We start from the raw sequence: 13,273 nt of genomic DNA on the forward strand, positions 1-13,273 counted from the left end.
TAATGCTACCAACTGCAGGAGGGAGGATAGCACTGAGTGCCCCATGAACAGCTTTGCACAGATTTTCCCTGAGGTGCAGCAAAAACAAAAACAAAACAACAAAAACCAGACTACATGTGAAGAAAACTCATTTCCTCATCCTAGAGCATGGGCCATATGGTAACTTCCGGAAGTCTCTCTGGGGTCAGAGGTGGTGGCAAGCACCACTGTTTACATTCCCCCTCCATTTTGACAACACAGACCAGAGTAGGATCTGGGTGCTCTAGCTGGCCTGCCACCTCAATGAGCCCAGACCTTATCCTACACAACCTCCAACAATCCCTCAAGTCGGCTCCCATGTCCACATTTGCTGTAGCCCCAGCCATCCCACCAGAGTGCCCCCCTGTATGAAAAGCTCTATGCCCATTCCAGGCATCCTATTAGGGTAGCCCCTCTGCCCATTCCAGACACCCTACTAGGTTGCTCCAGCTGCCCCAGGAGCTCCTCGGACTATGTTGACTTCCACTCCAGCATTCCCACCAGGGCAGCCCCAGTGCACAGCACCTTGGGAACACCTGGCCTGTGCCCATTCCAGCTCAAGCCACCCCAAAGAGGTGGCCCCCATGTAGTATCTCAGGACTCCTGTTCTGCACCATCAGCCCCAGCCAGTCAGCCAGCACTGACAGACACATGCAGTCTATATAAGGGATGTTCCTACATAAGGCCACTCCTTCACGACTGGGAGACATAAATTTTTTGCATAATTCAGTAAAAGAAACAGAGAAAGTCCAATGAAATAGGAGACCAAGGGTTATGCTCCAAATGAAAGAACAGATAAAACTTCAGAAAAAGAACAGAACAGAGATAAGCAATCAACCTGATAAAGAATTCAAAGTAATGGTCATAAAGATGCTCAGTAGACTTGAGAGAAGAGTGAATCTTCAGATTCAGAGTGAAGGGATAGAAAAACATATACTATATAAATGGATGCACACACACACACACACACACAGCCAGGTAGCAATATTTATATAGATAAAATAGACCTTAAAACAAAGACTGTAGCAAGAGACGAAGGCCAGTAATGATAAAGGGATCAATCTAACAAAAAGATCTGACAATTGTAAATATTTATGCACCCCACACTGGAGCATCTAATTACATAAAGCAAATACTAACAGACATAAAGGGAAAATCTGATAGTAATACAATAATAGTTGGGGACTTTAACACCTCACCTGTATCAATGGATAGATAATCCTGAAAGAAAATCATCAAGGAAAGAGTGGCTTTGACACCACAATAGACCAGATAGTTTTAACATCAATATACAAAACACTTCAACCAAAACCAGAATACACATTATTTACAAGTGCAAATGGAACATGCTCTAGGGCAGATCATATGTTAGGCCACAAAATAATTCTCAAAAACTTTTAGAGGACTAAAATCATATCAAGTACCTTCTGTCTACATCAGTATGAAACTAGAAATCAGTTTCTGTAATACATACATACTGTATTGTATGTATACATATTTACATGTAATACTGTAAATACATACATACATACATGCAAACTCATGGAAGCTAAACAACATACTACTAAGCAACTAATAGATCAATGAATACATCAAAAAGAAAAAAATAACTGGAGACAAATGAAAATGGAAATACAACAGTTCAAAACCTTTGGGAGGCAGCAAAAATAGTTTTAAGAAGAAAGTTAACTGCAATACAAGCCTACGTCAAGAAACAAAAATATGAAATAACAATCTCACCATACACCTAAAGGAACTAGAAAAAGAAAGACAAAGTCCAAAGTTAGAAGAAAGAAAATAAATAATAAAGATCAGGGCATAAATGAAACAGAGACTAAATAAAAAGAGACTAATAAAAAGAGAACAAAAAAAAAGAGAACAAAAAAATAGAAAAGATCAATGAAGCTAAGAGCTGGTTCTTTGAATAATAAACAACGATAAACACTTAGCCAGGCTCATAAAGAAAAAAAAACAAACAGAAAACTCAAAATTGGAATTGAAGAGAAGTTACAACCTACACCACAGAAATACAAAACATTATAAGAGATGGCTAGGAAAAATTATAGACCAACCAACTGGACAACCTAGAAGACACAGATAAATTACTAGACATATACAATCTTCTAAGACAGAATCAGGAAGAAATAGAAAATCTGAATAGACCAATAACTAGTAACAAAATTGAATCACTAATTTAAAAACTCCCAATACACAAAGTCCAGGACCAGATGGCTTCACTGGTAAGAGATATCTAATATTTAAATAAGAGTTAATATCTATCTTTCTCAAACTATTACAAAAAAATAGAAGAGAAAGGAAAGCTTCCAAATACATTTCACAAGGTCAATATTACCAATATTACCAAAACTAAAGACACTACAAAAAAAAAATTAGAGGTCAATATCCCTGATGAGCATAGATGCAAAAATCTCCAACAAAATATCAGAACCAAATCCATTACCAAATACATTAAAAGGATCATTCACTATGATCAAGTGTGATTTATTCCAGGGAGGCAAGGATGGTTCAATCTGAACAATCCACATATCATCATATCGAATCAACATGATACACTACATTAACAAAATGAAGGATAAAAATTATAATCATCTCAATAAATGCAGAAAATGCATTTGACAAAATTCAATATCCATGGTAAAAACTCAACAGAGAGTGTTAAAAAAAATGTTATCTCAACATAATAAAGACCATCTATGATAAGCCCATGACTAACATTAATTATACTCAATGGTAAAAGGCTGAAAGCTTTTTCTCTAAGATCAGGAACAAAACAAGATGTCCATTCTTGCCACTTTTATTCGACATAGTACTGTATAAGTCTTAGCCACAGCAATCAAATAAGAAACAAAAGGCATCCAAAATAAGGAAAAAGTAAACTGCCACTATTATCAGGTGACATATTTTACATGGAAAACCCTAAAGATTCTCCAAAATAATTATTAGAATAAATGCATTCCACAAGGTTGCAAGAAATGAAATTAGTGTACAGAAATCTATTGTTTCTATACACTTACAGCAAAGTTGCAGAAAGAGAAATTAAGAAAATAATCCCATTTACAATGCACCAAAAATAATAATATACCTAAGAATAAGTTTAACCAAGGAGGTGACACACCAGTAGGATAAAAATTGTGACACTAATTCAAGAAATTGAAGAAGACAAAAATAAATGGGAAGATACTATCTTTTCCCTCATTGTATATTCTTGTTTCCTTTCTTATAGATTAACTGGCCATATAAGCATGAGTTTAATTCTGGACTCTCTGTTCCATTGATCTTATATGTCTGTTTTTGTATTACTGGCATACTTTTTTTATTACTATAGCTTTCTCCTATAGTTTGAAATCTGGGATTTTGCTACCTCCAGGTTTTTTTTTTAAGATTTTTGTTTATTTATTCATGAGAGACACACACACAGAGAGAGAGAGAGAGAGAGAGAGAGGCAGAGACACAGGCAGAGGGAGAAACAGGCTCCATGCAGGGAGCCCGACGTGGGACTCGATCCCGGGTCTCCAGGATCAAGCCCTGGGCTGAAGGCAGCACTAAACTGCTGAGCCACCTGGGCTGCCCCCAGGTTTTTAATTCTTTCTCAAGGTTGCTTTGGCTCTTTAGGATCTTTTGTGGTTATACACAATTTTTAGGAGTATTTGTTCTGTGAAGAATAGTATTGCTAATTTCGAGAGGGATTGCATTGAATTTATAGATCACTGGGGTAATTTAACTATTAATTCTTTCAATTCACAAGAATGGTCAGAAATCACTATTAACCCCCATGTAACAGATAAATTAACAAATGACCAGAGTGAGTTAGTAGTTTACTCAGGGTGACCCAGACAATAATAGGCCAAATTGGAATTAAACCCAGGAAGCCCAGCTCCAAAGTTTACAGCCTTAACTACCACCCCATCTTGGCATTCCATTAATTATATTGTGTCTCCAATTTGACACTTGTAAGTATCGGGTTATTAGGTTGGTTCCAGATCTGGAAAACCACATAGAGAAAAATTAAGAGAACTATAGCCATTTAGCAAAGAGTAGAGAAAGCCAAAAAGGAAACATAATCATTGTATTCAGATACCTGCCTCCTTCCCAAATTCCTTGACTCTGTTTTTAATAAGTGGACATCAGGCTACCAAAGACACCAGGAGCAACTCCAAGGATAAAGAGTCTGAGATTCTGAGAAACAGGATCTGAGAGATGTGTGTAGGATAAGCAATCCTAGTCTTTGCTTAAGTAGAGCAGAGAACAGCTATGAATTAGAGGCTACCTGCCAACAGCCTCAGATCTTTATCTTCTAGCTTACTCATTTATCAAGCACTCACAGGGTACCTATCCTGTGCACGCTGTCCTCAGTGCTAGGAAATGACAAAGAACAAACTGTTCCCACCTTCCTTTCTGATCTTATATCCTCTTTCCCTCTCCTGCAAAATCCACACTGGTCCTTCTATAACCACAAACCCTCCCAGATCTTTCCCCCATCAGGACCTTTGTACCTGCAGCACCCTATTCCTGGCATGATCTGTTTCCTCTTTTCAAATGATTCAGTTTATACATCATTTCTCCAGCAAGGGCATCCCTAACCACTCTATCTAAATAAACTTGAGTTGTTTGTTCCCACATCACCTTAATTTTCATCTTTGCATTTATTGGTTATCTAATATTTTTTCCAATTTTTAATTTCTCCCTCTATTGAATTTAGTTTAATGACATTTATCTTGTTTTTCACTTTAAATAGGCTCCACACCCAAATCAGAGCTTGAACTCATGACTCTGAGATTAAGTCACATGCTCTACCAACTGAGCCAGCCAGGCATCCCCAGATTTAGCTTAATGAAATCAGGAACTTCATTTGTTTTGCAGTCTTCTGTATTTGTGATGTTTTGAATAGTACCTAGCACATAGAAGTAGTCTATAAATATTTACTGAATATATTAACAAGCAAGAAATTATGCACATTTTTGGGGGATGTGTTAGCTTTGTTATTTTGAAAGCCTGTGGTTGCTAGAGAAAATATAATGTGAGTTATGTGGATGACATGGCTAAGTATACAAGGACATCCAAACTTATCTTCTTTAATATCAGGACTCCTGCTGGAGTTTACTTCCTCTGGCCTCCTTTACAACAAGGATCTGGTCGGGATCCCTGGGTGGCGCAGCGGTTTGGCGCCTGCCTTTGGCCCAGGGCGCGATCCTGGAGACCCGGGGTCGAATCCCACGTCGGGCTCCCGGTGCATGGAGCCTGCTTCTCCCTCTGCCTGTGTCTCTGCGCCTCTCTCTCTCTCTCTCTCTGACTATCATAAATAAATAAAAATTAAAAAAACAAAAATTTAAAAAAAAAAAAAAAACAACAAGGATCTGGTCAATGTGCATAGGTGGAAAAGTGAGATGTGCCATTTCTAAGTCATGCCCTTGAAAGAAAGGTAGATGCCACCACTGGCCCTCCCCCTGCCCACCCCTTCCCACTACCAAATGATGTCAGGATCTAAAGCAACCACTTTGGATCCAATGATGGAAATTTTGTGTGTTAAGAATGACAAATCTGCGTTGCCAGTCTTAAGTAGCTTATCTCTGGAGCATTATATGGAAAAAAATAAGCTTCCATTTTATTTCAGTCACTGTGTTGGGGTGGGGGTAGGGGGTGTTTACTTAGTCACAACAGCTAGGCCAGTACTCTAATAACAAGTCTTAAGTCTTTTTCAGCAATTTAAAGGGTCCTCTCTACACCTGGTCTGCCTCTCTCAGGAATTACTGCTCAAATACTATCTCCATATATTTTTGTTTCTTAAAAATTTTATCCTCACCATCTTTCAAGTTAGGTTCTGTATCCCATAACACATTGTGTTTGCAACCTTCTTTCCACATGCAGAAAGGGAAAGGAAACACAGTTAGTGAATGCCTGGTAGGAGCCACTTACTATGCTAAATATCTTACCTATAATATCATAATTCTCCCAAAAGGTCTATGAGTCCAATGTCATTTCACTATTTTAAGTAAGAAACAGGCTTAAGGACATTAGGTGTTTTGTCCAAGATCACACAGCTAGTAAGTGGCAGAGTGAGACTTTGAGCCAGGTGATAGCCATGTTGGTTCTTTCCACTACTCTATGCTGATACCGTGGTTTGCACAATGACTGAGGTCTTGCATTTGTCTTTTTAGATTTTTTGGCTATAATTTATTTTGTTAATTGCATGACTTTCACTTGTTATTTTCTTTATGACATCTTTACCCAACCCTTAGGGCCATGTTTGTTGTTTTTATAAATTGTAGTAAAATATAAGATAAAAATTTACCATCCAGCTATTTTTAAGTGTATAGACAGTTTAGTAACATTAAGTGCATTCACATTGTTGTACAACCATCCACCAGTATCCACCTCCAGAACTTTTGGATCATCCTTGAAAAAAATATGGGATGCTTCATGAGTTTGTTTGTCATCCTTGGACAGGGGACATGCTAATCTTCTCTGCATTGTTCCAATTCTAGTATACATGCCGGCCAAGCCAACACAGGGAGCCATGTGTTTAAGTCATTGGTTTTCTACTTCTTGACTCCTCTCCTTTACTTTCCTTCTGTGACCTGCTTCATACTGCTTAGTAATGAACTGGAGTGTCCTAGTGATAGATGTGCCTGTTCAAAGTCATGAGCAAGAGGAAGGAGAAATAAACATAAAAGGGCCTTGGATCCTATCTTTATCCTCTGTCCAAACCAATCCCCAGGGGTTTGAGCAAGGAAAGGGGGGATTCACAAATAGCCTAATTTAATACTGAATCATTTTGAAGTTTCTCAGCCCTTCAAGCAGTAAATTGTTAACCCTGACCTGCTCCACCCTGTATGAGTCACTGTCCAGTTTGAAATCCTGCCTCAGTTTCATCCTCATCTCAGGGACCCATGCCCTATCTCCCTTTCCTCCTTTCCTTCTTCCAACTCTCTCTCTTCTGGAGGTTCTCCTTGTCTGCAGAAAAGTGTGGCAGGGTGCATGGCTTAAGAGGAGGAAACAAGTTTTGTGCACCTTCTGTTTTCCATGAGAACACCAGTATTTGAGAGTTTCCTGAGTTCACTGTCCTCTCACTTCCTCATGACCATTCTCTAAATCTCTACAACCATGGAAGCTGTTCCACTTCTCCAAAAAATGCTTTGTCCCCACAAATACTACTCATGGGAAGAGGCTCTGAGTTTAGTCTGTTCCTGCCATTTGATTATTTGTTTATTGTACAGATTCAACATATACGTAAGCATTTGGCCTTCTAATTTATACTCTACGCAATTTTGAAAGCCTAATGATTCTGGCATGGAGAACTTGAAGGGACTGCCCTGTGGATTCTATTACCATGCTTGCATGAGCCTGAGCCTGCTATCTCCCCTTCTCTTTCACTCCACAAGGGGCTCTTGGACAAAGTATGGGGTGCAAGCCAAGCAGCTCTGCCTCTACCCAGGACACCTTCCAAACCGGGTGGGAGCACACTGAGGCTGTGCTGAGCCTATCAGGAGAATAGGAATGGTGTAGACACCCAGGCCTAATCCTTGAGAAACCAAAAACATTATAGGCAGGAGCAATCAATAATATACAAAGCTCTACCTGCCACCAGTGAAAAGGTTAGCTTCTTTAAAAAATAAGTTTGCAAGGGACTCCTGGGTGGCTCAGTTGGTTGAGCATCTGCCTTCGGCTAAGGGTATGGTCCTGGGTCTGGGGATCAAGTCCCGCATTGGGCTCCCTGCAAGGAGCCTGCTTCTCCCTCTGCCTATGTCTCTGCCTCTCTCTGTCTCTCATGAATAAATAAAATCTTTTTAAAAAATGAGTTTGTGAGAGTGATAGTAATGATTAGTGGAAAGTAGGACAGTAATAAGGTCTTCCTTAGCAGAAAAAGTCTGCCAAGGTAGTTTCAGTAGAAATAATTATTCTTGTTAAATTTTATGGGATGTTCTCATATTAACAGCAATACATATTCTTGGTAGAAAAGTTAGGAAAATTCTATATATATTCAAATCATTCCAATCTCACAATATAGAGATAACTATTATAAGTATTTCTTTAGAAATAATTCCATTTAATTTTATTTGGAGTTAGTGGGGGCGGGGGGAGCTGAAGTGAAACTAAAGGAGCTGAATTTTTTTTTTAAACAAGCTATTAGTTACTAAGGAACTCTTCAAATAAATTACAAAAACATGAGATTTCGACACTAGTGTTTATGCATATTATTTAAAGCTTATACTTCTTAATGGCCACAAGTTTGTTTCTAAATATTCAGGTTTAGATGACTATCTGGTCAAAATCCAAAGTCACGTTTGCTATGCTAAAAACAACAAAATCATATATATTTTGGGGGGGGGGCGGGGGGGGGACAGGGAAACCGAAAGAGAAAATGAGAACAAAACTTTATATCTAGGTTTACTCCCTGGAGGATTCTTCAAAAGAATGATTGGGAAAAATCTGATCTATAAAAAATAGTATGCTATAAAAACGGCAATCCAGTTTCAAGAATAAAAAATCTCATACTTGACAACAGGGAAATGTGTATACCCATTACTCATTACAAATTCAAACGCATTGGGCAGCCCGGGTGGCTCAGCGGTTTACCTACGCCTTCAGCCCAGGGGGTGATCCTGGAGACCTGGGATTGAGTCCCACGTCAGGCTCCCTGCATGAAACCTGCTTCTCCCTCTGCCTGTGTCTCTGCCTCTCTCCCTCTCTCATGAATAAATAAATAAAATCTTTAAAAAAATCAAATGAATTTAATTCTGAGAGTCCATCACTGTCTTTTAACACCAGTTGCTCAAAATCTAATTTGCTTCATATTTAGACCATGACTTTCCTATAGAGTGTTTTACTCTATTTCCCAAATGATCCAGCGGCCATTCTTTCTCTTGTTGAAAAGTAGACTTGTGCCACTGTGTCATTGATAGTAAGCTATCAACGTGATGCTTCTAGATCCTAATCACAAGATCTGTGTAGTGTTACCCACTTTCTTCCTGAAGACTGTTTCCATGGAGTCTTCTGACTTCCTGTTCTAATTTGGACTCACCACTATCTAGGCATGTGGAGGAACTGTCATCGTCGTGGGCTATCCTAGACTGGTTTCTTGGATCCCACATTTTCCTCTTTCTGGGGTTCTGTTTCTGCTTGACTCTTGTACAGTTGTAAAGTAACTCTTCTAGAAAAAGTACTTAGAAGACAATTTGTCTAAGCCCTTGCCTGTGTCTGAAAATATTTTTATGCTTAGTCTCGCTGGGATACATTTTGATGTTCAAATAATTTCCCTCAGAAGGTGTAACTCCCCGCTCCATTGTCTTTCAATATCCAGTGTTGCTGATGGGAGTCTGATCCAGTTTAACTTGAGTTCCTTCACAGGCAAGCTTATATTTGCTCAGCGGTTTAAGGATATATAGATAGAAAGGAGAGTAGAAAGGAACTTGCAGGGCAGAAATTTCACCAGTATGTATCCAGATGGACCCTTTCAATCTGAAGACCCGAATCATTTTCTCTATTTTGAAAAAAAGTTATGCCCTCTCCCTGTGTTCCTTCCATCCTTCTGAGAGCACATAGAGGGTACACTACTTAGATCTTTTCTCAGCCTCCTTCTCTTCTTTCTCATCTCTTTTTATATCACATAGCTAAGTTTTGAAAGGTTTTTTTTTTTTTTTTCAATTTTATCATCCAGATTACTAATTCAGTCCTTGGCTGCTTCTATTTTTTAGACATCCATGAAATTTCAGCTAATTCTGGTAATCATATTTTCAAGATTTCACTTTCAGGAATTCTGGTTTTCAACAGCAACATGTTTTCAGTGTACACATATAAAGTCCTCTTAAATATCTCCACAGCTTTGCATTTGTTTATTGTTGTTGTTTAGAGTCACATGCTCTACTGACTGAGCCATCCAGGCACCCTCCTCAATGGGTTCTAAAGAGACCTTAATAAACCCTACCTCCCAGTCTTATCTCCATTTACTGTAGGGGTAGGGTAGGCTGTGCTATTTGCTGGACTCTTGTGCTGATGGTTTTCTCTAAGTCCCTAGTTATCTTTGTCCTGAGATCAGGACCAGATTGCCCTGGGTTTCCCCTGAGCTGCATTTTGAGCAGTATTTTGAGAGATAAGGACTAGAGATTGGCAAAGTCTGAGTGAGGCATCCCAGCTTGACTGTTTCGTGTTTATTGTGTTATTGTAAGCAAATCAGTCAAGGCAAAATATTTAATAGGACTAGAAAAAAGATATTGTGCTGGGGGTAAAAAAGAGAGTGATAAAACTGGAAGGTTTAGGGTGAGTTTAAGATGGTGATTGACAAAGGATTTTTTAATGGCAGGGGGTGCAAGTACGACAGTGCAATAGGAAGTGGGAACGCTTCCAATTTACTGATCACCAAAGATCCTACCACTACCACCACCTGCTGGTGTCCTTCCAGAGAGACATATAGACTGACTTCCATTGTCTACTGGCCTCCTAAGAAATATCTGCTCCTGCCTCTCCACGGGGTTCTACAGAACTGAGAAGCCATGAAACAATCTGAAAGAAGAGCAGCCCTATTGCTTAGGGTCCAAGGATATAGCACAGCTCTGGCAAGTTGTTCAGTCTCTGGCTCAGCTCCCACTTTAGGCAGCCTACCTTATTGCTCAACATTACTAGGATAAGGCCATGTCCCTTCCTAGTTGACCTTCCACGTCAATTTGACACATAACATCTCTGCTACTTAGCCAACTCTGATTAGTGCAGCAATCTTGATGGGCTTTGCATGCTACCACTTCTTCTTTTGAAGCTACTACTTATGAAAAATTTCAAACATATTCAAAAGTAAAGAGAAGAGTATAATGAGCCCTCATGTGCCTGTCACCCAATGTCTTATCCATCTGGGCTGCAGCAACAGAATATCATAGACTGGGAGGGCTATAAACAACAGAAATTTGTCTCCTCACAGCTCTGGAGGCCAAGATAAGGGTACAACCAGCCATGGTAAGATTCTGGCAAAAGCCCTTTTCCTGATGCACCAACAGCCATCTTCCCCTGTGTCCCCACATAGGGGGTGGGGGGAGGGAACTCTCTGGGGTCTCTTTCATAAGGGCGCTAATCTCATTCAGGAAGACTCCACCTTCACAACATCATCACCTCCCCAAGGTTCAATCTCCTAAAACCATCACAGTAGGGGTTAGGATTTCAACATATCAGTTTGAGGTAGACACAAACATTCCAGTTTCAACAACTACATCAGGTGTTTTGCCAACTTAAAAACCTACTTTTAAGCAGCACTCATTTTTCAAAATGAGACTCTCCTTTTTCATGGACATGTGGCTAAGCCCCACCTCTGGAAATTCTGTGATCAAGCCCCCAAAAAAACAGTTTTTAAAAGTTTCACAGGTAATTTTGATGCTCCCAGAATATTGAAAGCTACTGCTGTAATGAAATGAAAACAGGAACATGATTCTGACACATACATAGCATTCAAAAGGATTTAATAAGAGAATACCCAGAAGACATAAAGGAAAAATGGTTAAATAGATCTATATGAAAAATGGAAAGGGCAATATAGCAAAAGATCACAAAAGAAAAGGAATACAAATAATACAATGAGAGAAATATTTTCAACATATAATATCCTTAATTCATGGTAAGTTTTTATAAATTAGCAATATTTATTCAAAAGAGCAATATTTGTAAAACCCCACAGACAAAAGCTCTGAACAGCCTGTTCAGACTTAGAAGAAACTCTGAAAATGGCCAAAAAGCTATGTACAGATGCTAGGTCACTTCAGAGGTCAGTAAAAAGCAAACAAAAATGATAAAGAAACCATTTCTAAACATCCTGTTAGCCAAAACTAAAATCTCCCAGGCTGGTGAGAGTTGGGAAGAAGGCCACTCCCATTTAGTAACAGTATGACAGTAAACTTTTAGATAGTAATCAGGCACCATGTATTAAAATCATAACCCTATACACTCTTGGACCCAAAATCCCACTTCAAGGCATCTAGCCAGGAGAAGTAAGTCTAAATTTATTGAGATATGTAATAGTAATTACATATATTTCATACTAATATCATAATATCATGTTTCATAATGTCAGCAACTAACATTTACTTAGTGCTTACTATGTGCCAAGAGGTGTGCTAAATGGTCTACAAAGGGCATCTTTATTAATCATTATGAGAACTTTAGGAGGTAGTTACCAAACATTTGTTTTTAAATGTGCAAGTCAATGCTGCAGTTGGAACTTGAAACTGTCAATATGACTGCAGAGTTCACACTCTTAGTCACCGCAATGTGCTGCCAAAGACAAATAACCCAAAAAGAAAACCAACCCAAATGCCCTTGATAAAGGAATACTATTTACAATGACACCAACTACTAGAAACACAAAATGTCCACTTTGGTTTCACAATTACAATCCACCTTGGGGGAAGAGAAGTTAGAATACATGTTTTCCATGTTAACAGAAAGTAGAAGTCATGATGAAGAAGAGACACGTATGAAAGTCTTTGCTGGATGGATAGCTTCAAAGAGATTTCTCTCCTAAGCAACCTCAAGTTTTTCCTGTAAATTCCTGGTGAGAAGAGTTCTAACCAAGCCATGGATGAGGTACAGGTTCCCCAAGTTTACAATCGAAAGCAGCTTTCTGGTCTCACCCCAACTGGCCCTCCCAAGGAAAAGCACTGATGGCGTGACCAACATTTTTAATCGGCAGAGGAGTGGTGCTTATGAGGATTCTGAGGGCACTGAAAACATGGCCTCAATTTTCCTGGGAAATCACCACTTGTTTTGTTTTATCTCCTTGGAATTTGGAGAGGATGACATGAATACTCTATTCTTACCAAGCCTGTGGCTGACTCCGCCCTGAAATCTTACTTATTAACTCCTAGTGGAAGGGAGGGAAGTTTCTTACCAATAACAGGGTCCTTTGCTACCATGTTTAGTGGACTCTCCAAAGCCATTTCCCTCTAGGTTTTATGTGCCAAGTGGGGGAAAAGATTCCACAGATAAACCAAATGCCAGAGCTGTGGCTCTGGGAGCATATACTTAGAATATGTTCTCAATTTGCTTTAAAACAGATTTAAATCAATCATCAGTATGAACAAGTCACAAGGACCAGTGTAGACAGTGTGTAATAAACACTATTAATCTAACTGTGTGTGCCTGAAATTAATACAAAATTAACAAGTAGCAAGTATTACCTCAGTACGCTATTTAAGAAACTGTGACAACCAGTCTCAGAATTATTTTTTCTTTTTGTCAACTGTTATTAATAGCTACTGAA

General features: G+C 39.0%; 1 long non-coding RNA gene and 1 other non-coding gene across 5 annotated transcripts in view; both read right to left on the reverse strand.

The window, feature by feature from the left end:
- The window catches only part of LOC111090896, a 149,058-nt gene that overhangs the window by 41,516 nt on the left and 94,269 nt on the right, over window positions 1–13,273 (reverse strand). The window lies entirely within an intron of this gene.
- On the reverse strand, window positions 6,439–6,543 carry LOC119864333. The gene has a single exon (XR_005373718.1). It is a non-coding gene; the product is annotated as a U6 spliceosomal RNA (small nuclear RNA).

This window comes from Canis lupus, chromosome 18 (genome assembly GCF_011100685.1).
Source record: "Canis lupus familiaris isolate Mischka breed German Shepherd chromosome 18, alternate assembly UU_Cfam_GSD_1.0, whole genome shotgun sequence".
Lineage (NCBI taxonomy): Eukaryota > Metazoa > Chordata > Mammalia > Carnivora > Canidae > Canis > Canis lupus.